We start from the raw sequence: 23038 nt of genomic DNA, 5'->3' as shown, positions 1-23038 counted from the left end.
AATGGCTGCAGACTAAGAATTTTCCCTGGCCTTGACATACATACATACATATATACATATATATATATATATATATATATATGATAATACTTTGTAAAACCTGTTTCAAAAGCTTAAAACACTCGCATACACAAACACAAAAAGTACACAGACATACAATTTTGCCAACCTGTCATTATAAACCCAAAAATGGCATGCCCACTCAGCAATAAGATATTAGAAAACTTCCCAGAAAAAGTAAAAACCAGACATGATTTTTTTTTCCCCTAGACCCAGCTATTCTTTGGATACTTTAATCTCACCCACCATGTGGGAGAATTATACCAGTCAAGGTAACAACGGCAACAGTCAATCCTAGAGTTGCTGTGTTGGCTGCAGTCTAGGCAATAACCAACTGTCTCATTGCCTCTTTGATTGTTAGCAATTATAGGAGCAATCGATGAAGGTTTTATATGCTCCATGTGACCATTATAATTAAGGGACATTTTAAGGTATATTTTAAGTCTTTCATTTTTCTGGAACCTTAAAGCTAACTTAACAAAATATTCGTGTTGGTGGAGTCAGGAATTATAAATATACATGTGATCTCAGGATCAGAGGATCACCCTTGGAATAATTTTTCTTGGCTGCCTGTTGGATACCAGATCATCAGTGACTGCACTGCAATGACAAGATGGCAGTACTTGTTACCGGGTTAATAAAGCTGCAAAAAGCTGAGGCCCAGATTTATTAATGCTTATAAGCATTATTTGTATGACAATCATCCTTTTGCATATAAAGAAATAAGTATCACTAGTGCAAATAAAATTAGAATGGTCACTTTAGCTTTCAGGAAAAGTAATAAGATGAAGATCTTTGGGGAAAAGGAATATGATCTTTGGGGAAAAGGAATATTTCAGATTCTAAGTTTTGGACCTAATCCCATAACCCTAGGACAAAGATATAGGCAAGAAGTCATTCTTTATAAATGATTTATTGTCTTTGATGGTAGGAATATTCCTCGATCTAGAAATGGGAAACACGAAGCTCTCTAAACCCTGCAATCGAAAGCTCTGGAGAGCTTACTTAGAAACAGAGCCAAACCAGAGGAAGATTGAGTGTTACTAACGCTGCAAGCCAGCATTTTCCAAGATGATTCCCTCATTAGATTAAGGTGCTCATCTTCCTTCTCTATATGCCTAGCAGACAAAAGGCTGAAGTACTTTTCATAAAAATAATATCTTTTGGAACCTCTACATTTTTAAAACACAATATTCAACACTTAAAATGAAATTACCTGGCATATGGATCAACAGAACCAAATAATTGATAAATGAGAGAAAAAAAGATAAAATAGAAGCTGGTACACAAGTTAGCCTCATTTTAAGGTTAGCAGAAAAGACTTTCAAGTAACTCTATGTAATTTATTTTTAAAATAGAAAAATAGTTGAATAGGTAGATGAACACGTAGAAATTTAAATACAGCACTGAAACATAAAAATTAAAATATTTAAAAATTAAAAATAAAACTAATGTTAGAAATCAAGAACATAGAGATTTTTGCTTCTTTCTTTGTTTTGGATGGGAGGAGTAATGACTATAAATATTATTTTAAAAAACAAGCACCAGGCCAGATTTAGCCTATGCACTATAGCTAGCCAGTTCCAATAATACATTTTAAAATAAACCAAATTATGATTATCTTAGTAGATGCAGATAAAATATTTGATTACATTTAAGTTAAAAACTATTAGCAAAGAGGCAGGACTTCCAGAATAGCAGAATAAGAAATTCAGCAAACCATCTCCCCAGCAAACAAACAAACAAAAAAAAACCCCAAACTGAAAATTATTAAAAAACAAAACAAAAACAATCATTCCAAACATTTCTGGAACTGTCTTAAGATCGGCATGCAGGAAATAAAGAACTTTCACTTAAGAAAATCTACTAAATCTCAGTAAGACAGTGATAGTGTTATTGAGGCACGACATATTTCCCCACTCCCTACTCAGCTCTGTGTTGTGGAAGCTCCATCCTGAGTCCCTACTTCATAGAAGTGTGGCCAAGAAGATGGAGGCTCCCTCTTTCCCCAGCGCCCAGTCTGAAGATATGGTTTCACCTCAGATGGAACAGGCTCCCAGTGTTTGCCCCCCTCCAGCCCCATGTCGATGAAGCTCTATTCTGAGTGGACATTTAGAGAGGGCCAATTTCCTTTCTCCTACACAGATCCTACTCAGAGAGGAAGCTTTAAGACACGTGCTGCAGGCCAGGAATACGGGGGTTTGAATGACCCTAAACCCAGCTAATTAGTAGGGGGAATTCCGTGCCAGGAGGATCAAGATGAAAGGACAGACATTGTTGCCATCCCCATCCAATACCCACTCAAAGAGTATAGGTATCACTCTGGGGAAAACAAATACCCACCCCAGCTCTGATGCAGTGTTGCTGAGGGTCTGCCCACCAGGAAGGCAGCCCAGAAGGATGAAGAAGTCAGCTCAGGACCGACAGTATTTGGAACAGAGTATGGAGGACTCCAAGCCAAAGAGCATTGTAGTAACAATGGAGAACTTGTGGAGGGCATTTAAGAAGAGGCTTGTATCACTTAAACAAAATGGCAAAGCATCCAGGAGTTTATTAAGGAGGACCGTGGAAAAAGATAATCAAGAAGAGCCCTTGGAATTTTAGTCAACTCTGAGATTCAGGAAGGCTGAATTCACTCAGAAGCAATCAGAGAAGGAGATGGGGCAGACTTACATGGAGTGGATGCTTAACTAGCATAAGAAGTCTAAACACAGCTCCTGACCAAACACTCACTGGACAGTAAGCTACTCTGACTCAGAGGAGATTCCTAGGAAGCCAGGCATAAACATAAAATGACACTTACTCTTGGCAGTGGGGAATTACGTGACTGTGTTATGTTGTGCCACTTCAGAAGTGAGTAGAGAAAGAATTTAAAACTATGAGTTGCTGGTTGATCATGTGGCAAAAAATGGAAACACCCTGAACTGTGAGAGCAACCTCTAAGTCTCCCACATATTCAATGATAAATGGTAGAAATATAATATGCTAAGGAAGCTTAAACACAACCTTTGAACAAAAACTGAACCAAAGGCAACCCCTTGGTATCCAGAGTAAGATAAAACAAAGGAGGGAAATCTGTCTACAGGAACCAGAGAGTGCCCATTAAGGGAGGAGGGGAAATAGAATTAAAAGAAATAACTAACCAAATCACTAAACAAACTAAAAAATGCCCAAACAAAAACAACAATAATATACCCGAAGGAGAGGTGTGAGAATCAGTATACATATTTGCCATGATATATTATTTAAAATATCCAGTTTTCACCAAAAACTGGGACGTGCAAAGTAACAGAAAAGTATAATGCATACAGAGGGAAAACTAGTAGGCAAAGAAAATACCTTTGAAGGAACACAAATGATAAACATTGGGAGATAAAGACTTTAAATTGGATATTATAAATATGTTCAAAGAACTAAAGAAATCAGTCGAGCACAGTGGCTCATGCCTGTAATCCCAGCACTTTGGGAGACCGAGGCAGGAGAATTGCTTGAGGCCAGGAATTTGAGACCAGCCTTGGCAACATAATGAGATCCTGCCTCTATACAACATGCAAAAGTGAGCTGGGTATGGTGGCACATGCCTGTAGTCCTAGCTGCTCAGGAATCTGAGGTGGGAGGATTACTTGAGCCCAGGAGTTCAAGGCTGCAGTGAACTATGATTGTGCCATTGCACTTCAGCCTGAGTAACAGAGCAACATCCTGTCTCAAAGAAAAAGAAGAACTAAAAGACTCTGTACGTATAGAATTAAAGAAATATGCAAAAATTAATCATCAAATATAAAATATCAATAAAGAAGAAATTATTGAAAAGAACCAAATGGAAATTCTGCAGTTGAAAGGGCTACATTCAAAATGAAACAACTCACTAGAGAGGTGAATAGATTTGAGCTGACAGAAAAAATCATCAGTAAACTCGAAGATAGAGCAGTAGATATTATACAATTTAATAACAGAAATAAAAATAACAAAAAAAAATTAACAGAGCCTTGAAAAAAATCAAGTAATTAAATAGTTGGAGAGACTTTTATGATCATTGATAGGAAGACTCACAATGTTAAGATACTAGTTTTTCCCAAATTGATCCATAGTTTTAATACAATTCGAATAAAAACTCCAGTGTTATTTTGGTATATTGACAAAGTGCTTTTATAGTTTATATGGAGAGGCAAAAATCACAGAAAAGCCAACACAATGGTAACAAAAAGGACGGAAGACCATTACTACTTGACTTCAAGACTTACTATAAAGCTATAGTAATCAAGAAAGTGTGATACTGGTAAAAAAAAAAAATAGATAATAGATCATTGGAACAGAATAGAGAATTCAAAAGTATACCCATACAAATAATAGTCAAGTGATCTTTGACAAAGAAACAAAAGCAATTAATAGAAAAATAATAGTCTTCTCAACAACTGGTTCGGAACAACTGGACATCCACATGCCAAATAAATAAATACATAAATCTAGACACTGACCTTATAACCCGCACAAAAAATAACTCATAATGGATTATAGATATAAGGGTTAAATGTAAAACTATGTAACTCTTAGAAAAGAGCACAGGCGAAAATCAAGATGACCTAGGGCATAGCAATGATTTTTTAGACACAATCCATGAAAGAAATAATTAATAAACTGGATTTTGTTAAAATCTACAGTTCTTCTCTATAAAGGACACTGCTAAGTGAATAAGAAGGCAAGCCACAGACTGGGAGAAAACATTTGCAAAAGACATATCTCATAGAAATAATTGTTATCTAAAATATTTGTTATCTAAAATATACAATAAACTCTTAAAACTCTACAATAAGGAAATAAACAACTCAATTGAAAAATGGGCAAAAGACCTCAACAAACACTTTACCAAAGAAGACATATTTATGGAAAATAAGTATCTAAAAAGATGTTTAACATACTATGTCATTTTAAAAATTTCAAATTAAAACAATAAGATATCATTATAGATAATGATTCTTCTGCCATTCTGCTAATGGTAGAATGCCTCAAATCCAAAACACTGACAACAACGAATGCTGGTGAGAATGTGGAGCAATGGGAAATCTCATTCATCGCTACTGGGAATGCAAAATGGTACATGAACAAAACCAAACATGCCCTTACCATAAGACCCAGCAATCATTATCCCTGGCATCTGCACAAATGAGTTGAAAACACAGAAATTTGCACTGGGATGTCCATAGCAGTTTTATTCATAATTGTCAAAACTTGGAAGCAACCAAGGTGGCCTTGAGTAGGTGAATGGGTAAACTTTGGTACATCCAGACTGTGGACTATTATCTGGTGCTAAAAATAAATGAGCTGTCAGACCATGAAAAAACTGGAGAAATGTTAACTTCATATTACTAAGTGAAAGAAGCCAATCTGAAAAGACTACATACTGTATGTCTCCAACTGGAGATAGTAAAAACGGCAAAACCATGGAGATAGTAAAAATATCAGTTGTTGTCAGGCACTAGTTGGGAGAAAGGGATGAATGAGTGGAGCCAGAGAATTTTTAGTGCAGTGATATTATTCGGTATGATACTATAATTGTAGCTACATGCTATATATTCTTGTCAAATCCCATAAAATGTAAAATAGGAATGAACCCTAATGTAAACTATGAAATTTGGGTGATAATAATATGTTGATGTAGGTTTATGAATTATAACAAAAGTACCACTTTGGTGCATGATGCTGATAGGCTATGTGTGTGGCAGGGGAAAGGGGTATATGAAATCATCTCCACTTTCTCTTCAATTTTGTCAGGAACCTTGAACTTCTCTAACATATAAAATCTATATTTAAAAAAATAAAGGAGCCCTATTGAAATGTGGGTTAAATGTACATCAACATACACATAATAGGAGTTTCAGCAGTAAAAGAGAAAAAGTGACAGAAAACATATTTGAAAAAACAACAGATAAAACTACCTAGATTTGATTTAAAAAAATTAACTTATGCATTCAAAAATCTCAAATAACTTCAATCAGGATAACTGGAAAGAAATTCACATCCACATACACACATTATAGTCAAACGATAAAAACCAAAGGTACAGAGAATGTCTTAAAAGGTGTAAGAGAAAAAATTACACATTATGTACAATGAGAACTCCAACAAGATTAATAGCTAATTTCTCACCAGAAATAAGTAAGGCCACAAGACACTGGGTTGACATAGTCAAAATACTGAAAGTAAAAAAGCTGTCCACCAAGAATTTTATGTTTAGCAAAATTATCTCTTTAAAGTTATGGTAAGATAAAGATCCCCCTTGGGAAAGTAAAACTAAGAGAACTTATTGGTACTAGACCTGCCTTACAAAAATTATGAAAAACATTCTTCAAACTGAAAGTAAATTGATGCCAGAGAGTAATTAAAATGCACATAATAAAACAAATAGTTACAGCAAATACTTACGTAGAAAATTACTAAAGACAATATAAATCCTCATTCATTTCTCTTTCTATGGTTGACTGATTTAAAAAACAATATATTGCATTTCTCTATATTGTTGGGACTATGATATACAGGAAGGTACTATGTTCAATAATATCAGCATAAAGGAGGTGGGTGGGAACAAAGTTGTACTGGAATAAGTCTACAGGAGGAAATGAAGAGGATCAGAAAGAATAAAAAAAGGCTAATGTAATAAATTATATAAATTTTACTTGATCTCTTTTATTTGCTCAGCCTTTTAAACATACATAAGATTGTATACAATAATAATTAAAACAAAAGATTGTATTTGTAACATGTGTACACCTAATATGTATAAAAATGATAGAACAAATATATATATAATAGAACAAAGGAGAAAGAATGGAGCTATATAGAAGTAGAATTTGTAGACATCATTGGGAATATATACAAATATTAAATTGATTATGATAAATTAAGACCAATTCTGAAAGTTTGACAGAAATTGTTAAGAAAATGACTCAAAAATAATCTAAAAATCATTAAAGGCATTAAAATGTTACACTAGAAAATATCCAATTAATAAAAAAGATGACAATAATGGAGGATCAGAGGAACAAAAAGGCATCTAACTTATAAAAAGCAAAATATAAAATCCAGAGGCAAATCAAACCATATCAACAACAAAATCAGATGTAAACGAATTAAATAATTCAATCAAAATTCTGACATTGTCATATTGGACTCAAAACAAAAACAGAATTAAAGTTGTTAAAATGACCATACTACCCAAAACAATCTACAAATTCAATACAATTCTGATCAAAATATGAATGACAGTCATCACAGAAATAGAAAAAATCATCCTAAAATTTGTATGAAACCACAAAAGACCTTGAATAGCCAAAGAAATACAAAGAAAAAAGAACAAAGGTAAAGGCATCACATTACCTAACTTCAAAATATATTACTAAGTTATGGAAATAAAAACAGCACAGTATTGATATGAAAACATACATATGTAGACCATTGGAACACAATAGAGAACCCATAAATACATCTATGCATTTACATCCAACTGATTTTCAATAACGTTGCCAAGCACCTATATTGAGGAAAAGACACCCTCTTCGAAAAATTATGCTGGGAAACTGGATATTTACACGCAGAAAAATGAAACTAGACTTTTATCTCTCACCATATACAAAAATCTATTCATGATGGATTAAATATATAAGGTTAAGACCTGAAATTTTGAAAAGAAAGAAAACAGGGGAAACACCTTAAGACACTGGCGTACACAAAGATTTTATGGCTAGACTTCAAAAGCACAGTCAACAGAAACAAAAAATAGACAAATGGGACTATATTAAAACATTTCAGCATAGCAAAAAAAAAAATCAGTAGAGTGAAGACGCAACCTGCAGGAGGGTGTAAAATATTTGTGAACTATCCATTCAACAAAAAACAAATATCCAGAATATGCAAGAAATTCAAACAACTCAATAGAAAAAAAATAATCCCACTGAAAAGTGAGCAAATAATCTAAGCAGACATTTTTCAAAAGAAGAGATACAAATGCCTAAAAGATATATTTAAAAATGCTCAACATTTAAGCTTATCATCAGGGAAATGAAAATGCTCCACATTTGATATGCTAATCATCGGGGAAATGAAAATCAAAACCAAAATGAGATAACATTTCTCCCCAATTAGAATGGCTATTATCAATAAGACAAAAAATAACAAATGCTGATGAGAATGTGGAGAACAGGAAGCTCTTACACACTTTTGTTGAGAATGTAAATTAGTACAGCCATTATGGGAAAACAGTTTGCAGATTTCTTTAAAAACTATAAATTGCACTAACATATGATGTAGCAATCCCACTGTTGGGTATTTATTTAAAGAAAAGAAAATTAAGATTCGAAGGAATACCTGCACCTAATGTTTAGTGCAGCAATATTCGCAATAGCCAAGGTAAAGAATTAACCTAAGTGTCCACCAGTGAACAAATAGATAAAGAAAATGTGGTATATATACAAAATGAAATTCTATTCAACCCTAAGGAAGAATGAAATCATGTCATTTATAGCAACATGGAGGGGACTGGAAGTCATTATGTTACATGAAATAAGACAGGCACAAAAAGAAAAATATTGCATGTTCTTACTCCTATGTGGGAGCTAAATAGTTTTTCTCATGGAGGTTGAAAATAGAATGATAGTTACCAGAATATGGGAAGGGTGAGAGGCAGAGTAAAGAAAGGTGGGTGAATTGGCACAAACATACAATTAGAAGGAATAAGTTCTAATATTGGATAGCACAGTAGGGTGACTATAGTTAACAATAATGTATATTTCACAATAGCTAGAAGAGATTTGAAATGTTCCTAACACAAAAGAATAATAAATGTAAGGTGATGGATATCCTACATCACCTGCTTTGATAATTATGCATGTATCAAAATATCACATATACCCCACAAACATGCATAATTATTATGTATCAATTGATCAATCAACACATTCTTTAAAAAAATCCAACTGTATACAAGTGACACAATTCAGAATCAAAACTACAAACAAATGAAAAATACAATAATGAGAAAAATAAATTATTAAAAAAACAGAGTAGCTAGCAGATGGGGGAGCAAAATAAACTGTAAACCAAAAACTTTTAGACATAAAGTAGGACCTTTTATGGTAATAAGAAGAGTTAATTCATTAATAACATTAACATTATGAACATAAATGCATTTATTAACAAAATTTAACAATAATAGTTGGGGACTTTAAAACCTCAATTTCAAAAATGGATAGAGCAATGAGGCATAAGATAAACAAGGAAACAGAAAAAAATGAACAACACTAAAAACAAACCAGACTGAATAGACATCTACACAACTCTCCACATCAAAACAGCAGAATACGCATTCTTTTTTTTTTTTTTTTTTTTTTTTGAGACGGAGTCTGGCTCTGTCGCCCAGGCTGGAGTGCAGTGGCGTGATCTGAGCTCACTGCAAGCTCCGCCTCTCGGGTTCACGCCATTCTCCTGCCTCAGCCTCCAGAGTAGCTGGGACTATAGGGGCCTGCCACCACTCCCGGCTAATTTTTTGTATTTTTTTTTATTAGAGACGGGGTTTCACCGTGTTAGCCAGGATGGTCTGGATCTCCTGACCTCGTGATCCACCCGCCTCGGCCTCCCAAAGTGCTGGGATTACAGGCGTGAGCCACCGCCCAGCCCAGAATACGCACTCTTTTTAAGCACACAGAGAACATTATCCAGTTTAGATTATATGCTAGACCAAAAATAGGAGCCTCAATATATTTAAAAGAATTAAATTTACGGTATATTTTCTGATGACAATGAAATGAAGTGGATTAAATTAGAAATCAATAACAGGGAGATATCTGGGAAATTTACAAATATGTAGAAGGTAAACACCACACTCCTAAATAACCAATAAGTTAAAGAAAATTTTGCAAATGTAATTAGAAAATACTTTGAGATAAAGAAAAACATATTTACAACATACCAAAAGTGCATTAAATGCTACTGAAATAGTGTTCACCAGGAAACTTATAGCTGTAAACATTTCTATTAAAAAACCAAAAGATTTCAAACCAATAAACTAAGTTTATACCATAAGAAAATTGGAAAGTGCAAACAAAACCCAAAGGAAGAAGTAGAAAGGAAATAACAATGGGTGAAAATAAATAAATGAAATAAAGTATAGAAAAACAATAGAGCAAATCAATAAAACCAAAGACTAAATTTTTGAAAATGTTGTGAAACCTGACAAATTTTATCTAGACTGACCAAGAAAAAAGAGATTTAGTTACTAAAATCAAGAATGAAAGATGGAACATCAATTAACAAACACAGAATTACACACATTCACACACACATATATATATATATGAATACTGTAAATACTATGAATAACTGTATGCCACTAACTAAGTGAAACGGACAAATCCCATGGATAATAAATTACTGAAACTGACTCAAGAACAAATCAGAAAATATAAATTTACATAACAAATAAGATGAGATTAATAATTTCAAAACTTCCTATAAATAAAAAACAAAGCCTCGATGTTTTCACTGCTGAATTCTATCAAGCAGTCAAAAACTTAGAACCAATTGCTCTGAAACACTTAAAATATAGAGCAGGAAGGGACACATCACAGATTATTCTATAAGGCTTGTACTATCCTGATAATTAGACAAAAACATCAACAAGAAGACTACAGATCAATATCTCTTATGAGCATGACCAAGAAAATAATAACGAACATTAAAAAAACAAATTTAGGAAAATAAAAAGAAAGTATTGAAAGTATTATACACCTTAACCAAGTGAGATTTATCCCAGGAATGCAAGCTTAGTTTAATACCTAAAAATCAATTAATCATAGTAGTGGAATAATGAACAAAAGCTATATAGTCTCTCAAACAATGCAGAAAAAGCATTTGAGAAATCCAATACTTATTTATAATTAAAATATTCAGCAAAATAGAAATGGGAAAGAACTTGCTCAAGTAGCTTGAGGGCATCTATGAAAAACAGATGAAGTTAATATCATACTTAATATTAAAAGACAATGCTTTATCTTTCTCATTGAAAATATTATGCTAATTGAAATAAGCCAATCACAAAAAAGCATGATTGCCACCTCTATTCAATATCAATACTGGAGTTTCTAGCCAGGGCAATTAGGCAAGAAAAAAGATAAACAGCACCAGACCGAAAAGGGAAAAATAACATGATCTTATGTACAGAAAATCATAATGAATCCACCAAAAACTCTATTAAAACTGAAAAGCAAGTTCAGCTAGATTTCAGACAATGAGACCAAAATAAAAAATCAGTTGTGTTGCTTTAAACTAGAAGTGAATATTCTGAAGATAAATTTAAGAAAATAATCTGTTTACATAACTTCAAACAGAGTGAAATACTTAAATATAAATTTAACAGAGGAACTGAAAGATTTTTACACTAAAAATACAACACATGGTCAAAAGAATGTAAGGAAGGTTTGAATAAATGGAAAAGCATCACATGTTCACAGGTTAGAAGACTTACTATTGTTACCAATAATAGACAGAGCCAAATCATGAGTGAACTACCATTTGCAATTGCTACAAAGAGAATAAAATACCCAGGAATACAACTTACAGGGGATCTGAAGGACTGCTTCCAGGAGAACTACAAACCACTGCTCAGGGAAATGAGAGGGCACAAACAAATGGAGAAACATTCCATGCTCATGGATAGGAAGAATCAATATCGTGAAAATGGCCATACTGCACAAAGTAATTTATAGATTCAATGCTATCCCGATCAAGCTACCATTGACTTTCGTCACAGAATTAGAAAAAACTTCTTTAAATTTCATATGGAACCAAAAAAGAGCTCTTATAGCCAAGACAATCCTAAGCAAAAAGAACAAAGCTGGAGGCATCAGGCTACCTGACTTCAAACTATACTACAAGGCTACAGTAACCAAAACAGCATAATACTGGTACCAAAACAGATATGTAGACCAATGGAACAGAACAGAGGCCTCAGAAATAACATCACACATCGACAACCATCTGATCTTTGACAAATCTAACAAAAACAAGCAATGAGGAAAGGATTCCCTCTTTAATAAATGGTGTTGGGAAAACTGGCTAGCCATATGCAGTAAACTGAAACTGGACCCCTTCCTTACACTTTATACAAAAATTAACTCAAGATGGATTAAAGACCTAAACCTAAGACCTAAAACCATAAAAACCCTAGAAGAAAATCTAGGCAAGGACATAGGCATTGGCAAAGTTTTCATGACTAAAACACCAAAAGCAATGGCAACAAAAGCCAAAATTGACAAATGAGATCTAATTAAACTAAAGAACTTCTGCACAGCAAAAGAAACTAGCATCAGAGTGAACAGGCAACCTACAGAATGGGAGAAAATTTTTGCAATCTGTTCTTCTGACAAAAGTCTAATATCCAGAATCTACGAGGAACTTAAGCAAATTTACAAGAAAAAACAACCCCATCAAAAAGTGGGTGAAGGATATGAACAGACACTTCTCGAAAGAAGACATATGAAAGCAAACATATGAAAAAAGGCTCATCATCACTGGTCATTAGAGAAATGCAAATTAAAACCACAATGAGATACCACTTCATGCCAGTTAGAATGGCAATCATTAAAACGTTCAGGAAACAACAGATGCTAGAGAGAATGTGGAGAAATAGGAATGCTTTTACACTGTGGTCTGGAGTGTAAATTAGTTCAACCATTGTGGAAGACAGTGTGAAAATTCCTCAAGGATCTAGAACCAGAAATACAATTTGAACCAGCAATCCCATTACTGGGTATATACCCAAAGGATTATAAATCATTCTAGTATAAAGACATGTGCACACGTATGTTTATTGCAGCACTGTTCACAATAGCAAAGACTTGGAACCAACCCAAATGCCCAACAATGATAGACTGGATAAAGAAAATGTGGCACATATACACCATGGAATACTATGCAGCCATAAAAAAGGATGAGTTCATGTCCTTTGCAGGGACATGGATGAAGCTGGAAACCATCATTCTCAGCAAACTAACACAGGAACAGAAAACCAAACACACATGTTCTCACTCATAAGTGGGAGTTAAACAATGAGAGTACATCGACACAGGGAGGGGAATATCACACACTGGGGCCTGTAGGAGGGTATGGGGCCAGAAGAGGGATAGCACTGGGAGAAATACTTAATGTAGATGATGGGTTGATGGGTGCAGCAAACCATCATGGCACATGTATACCTATGTAACAAACCTGCATATTCTGCACACGTATCCCAGAACTTAAAGTAAAATAAAAAATATGACAATAATTCCCAAATTGAATTATGGATTTAATGTAATGCCTATTAAAGCCTAGCAGGCTTCTTTGCAGAAATTGACAAACTGATCCTATTATTTGTATGAGAATGCAAGGAATCCAGAATATCCAAAACAATCTTGGAAAAGAACAAAGTTCGAAGACTCATACTTCCCAATTTCAGAGTTTACTATAAAGCTATAGTAATCAGGCATTGTGGCAACTAGCAAAAATATAGGCATATAGATCAGTGAAATAGAATTGAGAATCCAGAAATAAACCATTACATCTACAATTAGTTTTCCACAATGGTGGAATGAATAGTATCTCCAATCAATGGTGCTAAGAAAACTGTAAATCCACAGAAAACAATGGACATGTTCACTTAACTCACAATATATACAGAAATTAATTTCAAATGAATAAAAGGACTTAAGACCTAAAACTATACAACTATTAGAAGAAAGCATTCATTTCCTTGGGTTAGGCGGTAGTCTTAATACGACACTAAAAGCACAGCAAATGAAAGAAAAAAATAGATGAATTGGACTGAACTGCATAAAAATTAAAAACACTTGTTCTGCAAATGATATTATCAATAATGTGAAAAGACAATCCACAGAATTAGAGAAAATACTTTTAAGTTATATTTCTGATGAGGGACTTGTGTTCGTACATGTAAAAGATTCTTATAACTCAACTATTATTTTAAAAAACAGATTATCCAACTTTAAATTGGACAAATGATTTGCATAGACATTTCTACAAAAAGTATAAGCTAATGGCCAATAAACACATAAAACCATGCTAAAATTATTAGTAATTAGGGAAATGCAAATCAAAACCTTGATGAGATACCACTTTATAACCATTGATATGACTACTTAAAAAGGCAGGCAAAAACAAGTGTTTGTAAGGATATGGAAAAATTTGAATCCTCATCTATTGCTGTTGGAGATGTTTGGCAAATTTTCAAAATGTTAAACATATAGTTATCATATGACCCAGGTATTTTACTCATAAGTATATACCTGAGAAAAATAAAAATATACACACAAATATGCTTACAAAAATGTTCATAGAATTTATTAAACGTGGAAATAATCCATATGTCCATCAATTCATGAATATGTAACCAAAATGTGGTATATTCATCCAAATGAATATTGTTCAACAATATAAATAAATCAAGTACAGCTACATGCCACAACTGGATGAACCTTGAAAACATTCTGCTAATTGAAATAAACCAGTCACCAACCACCACATGTTGTATAATTTCATAGGCAAATTTATAAAGACGGAAGATAGATTGGTGGTTGCCTCCGACTGGGGTGAGAGGGGCATATATGTAGTTACTGCTAGTCGGTAGAGGTTTTCTTTAGAGGCGATAAAAATGTTCCATAATTAGATTGTGATGATGGTTGCACAACTCTGTCAATATACTAAAAGTCATTGAATCCTACAGTTTAAATTGGTGAATTGTATGGTACGTACATTGTATCCCAATTAAGAGCAAGAAAAGAGTCACAATCTCTTCTAGCCTAATCATGAAAGTTACATTATTTTAAATTTGCCATATTCTATTGGTGAGAAGCAGGTTAGCAGGTCAGCCTGCATTAAAGGGCAGGAGATTACACAAAAGTGTAAATTCCAGAAGGCAGGGATCACTGTGGCCATGTTAGAAATCTGCCCACTATGAAAAGCTTTCCTTTTGATATCAGAGAAAAATGTAATAATTATCATGATCACTACTGCTATTTGATACTTTACTGGTGGTGTTACCAACAATTAAATATGACACTCCCCCAAAATGGTATAAGGATAGATCTGAAAGAACAAATCTCTCATTATTTGTAAATGAAATGAATGTGCAGATAGAAAATGCACAAATACCTGCAGATAAAAAATCATAATAAAAAAGCAAAATAAAATTGCTACAAATTAGTATGAAGAAATTTATTACATTCCTATATGAGTTAGCTTGAAGATGAAATTCTAGTATATTGTACAAAGAAATGGCAAAATATATAAAGTATTTTTAATAAATCTATACAGAAAAAATATGAAAAATTTTAATAAAAAATTCGCCCAGGCATGGTGGCTTACATCTGTAATCCCAGCACGTTGGGAGGCCGAGACATGCGAATCACCTGAGGTCAAGAGTTCCAGGCCAGCCTGGCCAACATGGTGAAACCCCATCTCTACTAAAAGTACAAAAAACTTAGCAGGGCACGGTGGCGGGCACCTGTAATCCCAGCTACTCGGGAGGCTGAGGCAGGAGAATCACTTGAACTCGGGAGATGGAGGCTGCAGTGAGCCGAGTTCGTGCCACTGCACTCCAGTCTGGGTGACAGAGCAAGACTCCATCTCAAAAAAAAAAAAAGATAGCATGGTATTGGTGGAAACGTAGACAGATAAATGAATGGAACTGAACAGAAAGCCCAGAAAGTGACCTACTTTCTGATAGAGTTGGTATTTAAGATCAGTAGGAAAGGATACACTTTAAAAAAAATGTTTCTAAAACAACTGGATAGTCTCATCAAAGGAAGAAAGGAAGGAAAGAAGGGAGGAAGGGAAGAAGAAAGTGAAGCACTATCTCACATCATATATAAAAGAAATTTCCAGATACATTAAAGAAGTTAATATAAACATTAAAATTATAAAGATCTTACATGATAATACAGGAGAAAGTCTTCATTATCTTAAGATAGGAAAGAATACCTTCTGCTCATGAAAAGATACCATGAAGAAAGTGAACAAAAAAAAATAGACAAAGTGGAAGACTCTGTAATTTATACAACTGGCAAAGGGCATGCATACAGAATAGGGGAAAATATAGAAAATACGAAGTGAAATGAACAAACGCTGTGAATGGGTGCTTCACAAAAGCAGAAATCCAAATGATTAATAAGCACTTGTAAAAAGTGTTTCATCTCATTAGTGATTAGAGAAATACAAATAAACCACAATGAAGTACTACTAAACCACAGTGAGATACCACCAAATTGCCAAAAACTAAAACATCTTAGGGTTCCATGGAGTCTGTGAGAGAAGCCTGGCTCAAAATAATACATATAATACGATTCCAATCATATGGTTTGCAAAATGCAAGCCAAATACATATATCACTTTCTACATAAAAACATACACACATAATTTTGTAAGGGATGCATAAACAGATGGAGTAAGATTTTAAAAGAGAAGCAGGAAATAGCTATCACTAAATCCAGGAAAGTGAGATTATGTTCACAGAGGAGTACAATGAAAGAGACATACAAACAAAAGAAATAAAAATAAGTATTAGTTTTACAATTAAGTGCTAAACTAGGAATATGCTTTATTTTTCTGTACTATATTATTGATACCACAAAAGAAATTACAATAAATGCTTAGAGACACAAAATTTACCTCTTGTTGAGGTAAAAGAGAGCATAGCATGGAGGAAGTTCCAGTGGCTACAATGATATCTACAGTTTATATTTTTTAAGCTGGTGTCAGTTACACATTTTTTCTTTTTAATATTATGTTACATCTTTTATATATGTTAGGTATATACTTTTAATATGGAAATTATTTTATGATTAAAAATCCTAACCCAGAAAAATCGACTGCACAGTATTGTCCCTGGTGTTCAAGAGCCACTCAAAAATGTTCAGTTGTTATTTGAAATTGCAAGTTAAAAACGAATTGACTCTCTAAAGCAGGGGTGAGCAAACTACAGCCTGCAGGCCACATCTGGCCCGCTACCTGCTAAGAATGGCTGAGAGCTAAGAATGGGTTTTACACTGAAAATCATCGGGGGGATAAAGTCAAAAGAATAATATGTTATGACAATGAAAATTACATGAAGTTCAAATGTCAGTGTCTATAAATGAAGTTTTTTGCAGCAGAGCCACAGATATATTGCTGTCTGCTTTCTCTACATCGGCATAATTGAGTAGTTGTGGAAGAGGTAGTAAAGTCCACAAAGCCAAAAATATTTACTACCTGGGCCTTTTCAGAAAAAGTTGGCCTACTCTGTTCTAAAATACTTTATGGTTGTCCCTTGCTTTCAGAAGCCAGAGGGATGAGTGGCTCCCCATGTGTTCAGCTGCCTGAGGAAGATGCTCTCCTGAGCTGGAGCAGCTTGCATGGAGATGAGCATCATCACCTACAACAGGGGCTGCTTTTGCAAATTACCTACAGCCTCCATCTCTTTGTTCCACCCTCCACCAGGAGCCCTCACAAGGGCTGACAGGGAAGCTGGGAGCCCTCTCCAAGAGCACAGTAAATTTTGATTTCTGTAGGGGATGCTGCTATATGGAGCTTTGGGCTGAGTTGAGAACTGAGAAAAAGCCAAGGCTTCTAGGTTTGAACTGTAACTCTGTGGTTTATCAGTTATGAAATTACAGGAACTTTGTTTTTTTTTATGGTTTTTGGTTTCTTTTTCCACAAAGGGACTAAGACCCATTTTAAAGAATTTTTATGAGAATTAGGGATACAACATGCAAACTTTCTGCAAATAGTAGGCATTCAATTAAAATAAGCTATTAGTATTCACAATTATCAATTCAGGAGGTATCAGGGCAAAAGAGAAAAATTCAAACTAGCCTCTGTGGTATTACTAGATTTCAACTCTAAGTCCTTAAAGACCTCAGGTGCCAGGAAATGGCACAAGAGTGTAATTAATTAATTCAGGAAGACAGGGCTGGGAAGTCCCCAGCCAGCTCTTTCATCATCCTAAGTGATTTACCAGCCCCTTATCTAGACTCTGGTCTGAATTCAGTTTTATAGGGCCCCTCCCAAGGCACTTAGGCACCTCTTACTCAAATATCTCAACTCACTTTACAATTTCAGGTGATCCTCATTGTATCTAGGGCACTAAGGTTAAGAGCCAAGGTCTCAGCAAGTTACCCAGAAAATAAAAGTCTTCGAAAATACATCACTGTGAAGAGAATTCCTCAGACAGAGGCTGACCTTTTAGGGCCATTCAGGATGAAGGGCCGTTTCAACCTTAACTATAAAAGAAGATGAGAGTCCATGGCATTGTCTGTTTATTCATATTAAAATACTTGATAATTAGGATAAAACATGGATATTTAAGAATGAGAATGACTGTAATTAAGATGACACTGAATTCAGCCTGCTTTCAATTTAACTAGGTATAAAATTAGATTATTAATGTATTGAAACACGACATAGCAAATTATCCCTGTTGCCAATTCTTGGAGTCTTACATTAGCTGGCTTATTTGAAAGGATTAGAAGTAAGTGAGAAAATTATTTCGACATTATGTCAAACAAAGCCGGACATCATGTAGAGAAAAATGAAAGGTCCTTATTTCTGGGGAGGTGACGGTGGATTAGGAGATAGAGTTGTAAGAGCCCCACCCACACACAAGGTGAAGAGCCTCCCAGAGAACCACAGTTGGAGGCTTGGGCCACTGCCAACAGAGTTCTCCTTGCCGTATGTCTAGGAGTGGAGTCCAGACGTAAAGTCTGTGGAGATGCCTCTACATCTGTTCCTCCTGGGAGAAGCCTAGAATAAAAACACAGCCTCCCTTTGCACTTCTTACTCTTCATGGATGAAGGAAGAGCCGACGGCCTTTTCAGATACCTCAGAAGTCTCAGAAATAATAATGGTGAGAACAAGAGCCACAACACTCATAGTGTCCAGGGGGTGTTGCTGTGCTGGGACTTGGGCTAGGTATTTCACATGCAGTATCTCATCCAATCTACAAAACAACCTTATGGGAGCCTAAAAATGTTCCTGTTTACACACGAGGAAACTGAGGCTTGGTGAGGAGGAGTAAATTCTCCAGGGTTCCACACCAAGCAAGTGACAGTTCTGAACTCTGTCTCCAAAGCCCGTGGGTTTGTCTTTACACTACTGTTGCCCTCAGACCCTCCTCATGCACCTCCCTGATACACGCTCACCATCACCCTTGTGGCGGGCAACGGTTCCATTCCATAAATGCATGTCACTGCAATATAAGAATATCTGCAAGTCCTGGTTTGTTTTAGTTTCACCTGGTTTTTTGTTTTATTTCTTTTTATGATCTGCATCCACAACTGTCTGTGACACTGGCTATTTATTTCTCAGTTCTTGGAGATCATAGATTGTATTTACAGAACTTTCCTTATATACCATTTAGCTAAGTGTCACACACTAAGAGATCAAGAAAACATGTTTTTCTGGTCAGAAGGATGTGCCTTTGCTCTATTCGATACCTAATTCTACTTCTCAGGGAGAAGGATAGAGAGTCCAGCCATTGTCCAACATGGAGTGCCTGCCCCTCAGATGATGTTACTCTGAGCAAGTCAAAGAATTTGGCTGTGTGACAGAAGAATAGGTGGCTTTCAACTTATTAGGAAACTGTACCCGAAAGACTCATCCCGTGTACCATAGCAGCCTAGACCTAGGATTGAGTTCTGGCTTGACCGCTTACTGCATTCTTAACTTCGATGGAGTTACCTAATCCATCCAAGCCTCAGCATTCTCATTTGTAAAATACAGGTCCGCTGGTGATTTGACCGCTTGTTCTCCAGGCTGGGTCAAGATCAGCTGGACCACTCTTGCTGACCAGGCTCACTTTATCTCCTCTGGCACTGTGGAAGCCCTTTTGGTCCTGGACTACGTTCTTCATCACGTCTGAGGTTTAGACTAAACACTTGCAATGGAGATGCAATGGGGACATCTCTCAGCCAGACTCAGCATCTCACTGGCAGGCCCCAAGCCTCTGAAATCAGCCACCTCTGCTCTTCCTGAAGAACGTGCAGAAGCCCATAGAGGCTGACTCATGTCTTCTCTGCCTGAATGTGCCACATTTCCACTTTTGCTACTGATGCCCATGGTGCTTGTGAGATGACCCTGAGGAGTGGCTCCTCGTAGATGCACTTAAGGAAGGGGCATTTACTTCTTCATTTTTAACTCTCCCATCAACCTGCCTAACTCTACCCTTCCAGGATTTTCCCTAAAGCAGGAATACGAATCCTGAAACCCATGCTTCTCGGATGACTGCCTCTTCTGCCTCACATGTACTGTCTCAAAACCGGAAAGGCTTCCTTTTCTCTCCCTTCTTCATGGAGATAATCTTTCCTATAGCGCGTCCTCCTCAGCAAGAGGTGGCTCGTGCCTTAAGGTTCTCAAGGATCCAAAGGGCAGGATGGCTGTAGGGGAACAGGACTTGTGATTGGGAACATGGGGAAAATAAAAATTAGTATATATTTAATATCTTGACAATATTATTCTCATCATGTACTTTTTCATCTAACAATCACGGTAATCCAATGAGGTAAGCCTTATTCTCCTTTCACACAAAAATACTGAGGCCCAGGGAGACTCAGTCTCTTCTCTAGGTCACATAGCATTTGACCTCTGTTTTGCCTAAGTACAAAAGCCTTGCTTTTAGCACTCCACAATCCCATCTCACACCACTGAAGATATCAAGCAGAGGACAAACACTCCCTTACCTTGTCTTTTATTCAGGTGGTTAAACTAGTTGTTAGAAATTTGAACTCAATGACCTCTGAGGTCTTTCTAAGGCTGAAATTCAATGTTTCTATATTTCTGATTCTCTGTTATGTGAGTTTACAGATTCCTGTGACTCTTTTCCCTTTTCCATCTTCTCTTCAAAGAATGTCTGAAAAGCCCAAAAGACGTGGATTAAGTCCCCTTTAAAACTCTCTGAAGGACCCTGCAATCGCATCATAGCAGCCACATAACAGTCCTGAGGGGAGATTTTCTCCATAATTCACTCCATGCACTGGAGCTGGATAAGAGATACATAATTTATACAGGCAATTACACATCAATTGGTTATTAAAAGTGCCCTCATTGAGATGTACTGTATTGAGGACACAGAGATAAATCTGGTTCCCCAGGTAACCGGATCTAGCTCGCAGACAGAAGACAAATTTTCTGATTTGGGATTGGCATAACTTCTCCTGACCCTGCTGGTCTCTGCCTGCAGTGCGGTGCTCTGCCCGTGTGTGGGTGGGTGAAGGCGGGAGCAGCCGTGAGAAAGCCACAGTATCAATACTACTCTGGCACTTTTCTCGGGGCTCTTTTCTCCTAGGAAAAATAATTATTTTTCTAATTAATTAAACATTCACTCAATCATTCATTTATTCATTAATCCATCTATTTAAATAATAAATAGTAATACTAACTACCGAGCTAGATGCTGGGGAGACATAAGGATGAAAACGGTGCTATTCCTCCCTTTGAAGAACTGACTGTTAGCGAGGAAAGACACAAGCAAACAAATAATTGCGAATATTTTGAAAAGTACAGAAGTGGAGTGAAATACAAATGAAAATGTGGTGGAGGGAGCCATTTGCTCTCTCCAGGGCAGCTGGAAAAGGCTTCACATAGGAGGTTAGAGATGAGCAAAGCCCTATGGTAATAAATGAAAGATCGCCACACAGATAGTGGAGAGGCAATCTAAAAAGAGGAAGAAGGAGGTGCAAAAGAACAAAGTTTTACATCTAATTAAGGGTATAGTGTATATCTGGAGGAAATAACTACAGGTATACCTTGGAGATACTGCAGGTTCAGTTCCAGACCACAGCAATAAAGCAAATGTCACAATAAAGCTAGTCACACAAATTGTTTGATTTCCTAGTGCATATAATAGTTACATTTACACTACATCATAGCATATTAAGTGTGCAACAGAATTATGTCTTAAAAATGATATATATATATATCTTAATTTAATAATACTTCACTGGTTTAAAATGCTAATAATCATCTGTGCCTTCAGTGAGTAGAAATCTTTTTCCTGGTGGAGGGTGTTGCCTCCGTGTTGATGGTTGTTTACTGGTCAGGGTGGTGTTTGCTGAAGGTTAGGGTGGCTGTGGCAATTTCTTAAGATAAGACAATGAAGCTTGCCACATTGACTGATTCTCCCTTTCATGAAATATTTCTCTGTAGCATGTGATGGTGTTTGGTAGCATTTTACCCACAATAGAACTCTTTTAAAATTGGAGTCAATCCTTTCAAATCCTGCCACTGCTTTATCAACTAAGTTTGTATAATATTCTAAATCCTTTGTTGTCATTTCCACAGTGTTCACAGACAGCATCTTCACCAGGAATAGACTCCATCTCAAGAAATCACTCTCTTTGATCATCCATAAGAAGCAACTCCTCATCCACCAACATTTTATTATGAGATTGCAGCAATTCAGTCACATCTTCATGTCCCACTTCTAAGTCTCTCACTATTTACAACACATGTGCAGTTACTTCTTCCACTAACATCTTGAACCCTCAAAATTATCCATGAGAGTTGGAATCATTTTCTTCCAAACTCCTGTTAATGTTTATATTTTGACTTCCTCCCATTAATCATGAATGTTATGAATAGCATCTAGAATGGTGAATATTTTCTAGAAGGTTTTCAGTTTACTTTTCCCAGATCCAACAGATGAATCACTATGTATGTCAGCTGTAGCTTTACAAAAAGCATCTTTTAAATATAAAGACTTGAAAGTCAAAATTACTCCTTGACCCATGGGCAACAGAATGAATGTATTAACAGACATGGAAACAATATTAATCTCCTCGTACATCTCCATTGAGCTCTTCAGAGACCAGGTGCATTGTCAATGAGCAGTAATAGTTTGAAAGGAATCTTTTTTTCTGAGAAGTAGATCTCAACAGTGAGCCAAAAATACTCAGCAAACCATGCT

This window comes from Gorilla gorilla, chromosome 9 (assembly GCF_029281585.2).
Source record: "Gorilla gorilla gorilla isolate KB3781 chromosome 9, NHGRI_mGorGor1-v2.1_pri, whole genome shotgun sequence".
Taxonomy (NCBI): domain Eukaryota; kingdom Metazoa; phylum Chordata; class Mammalia; order Primates; family Hominidae; genus Gorilla; species Gorilla gorilla.
This window is presented reverse-complemented; position numbering follows the sequence as displayed.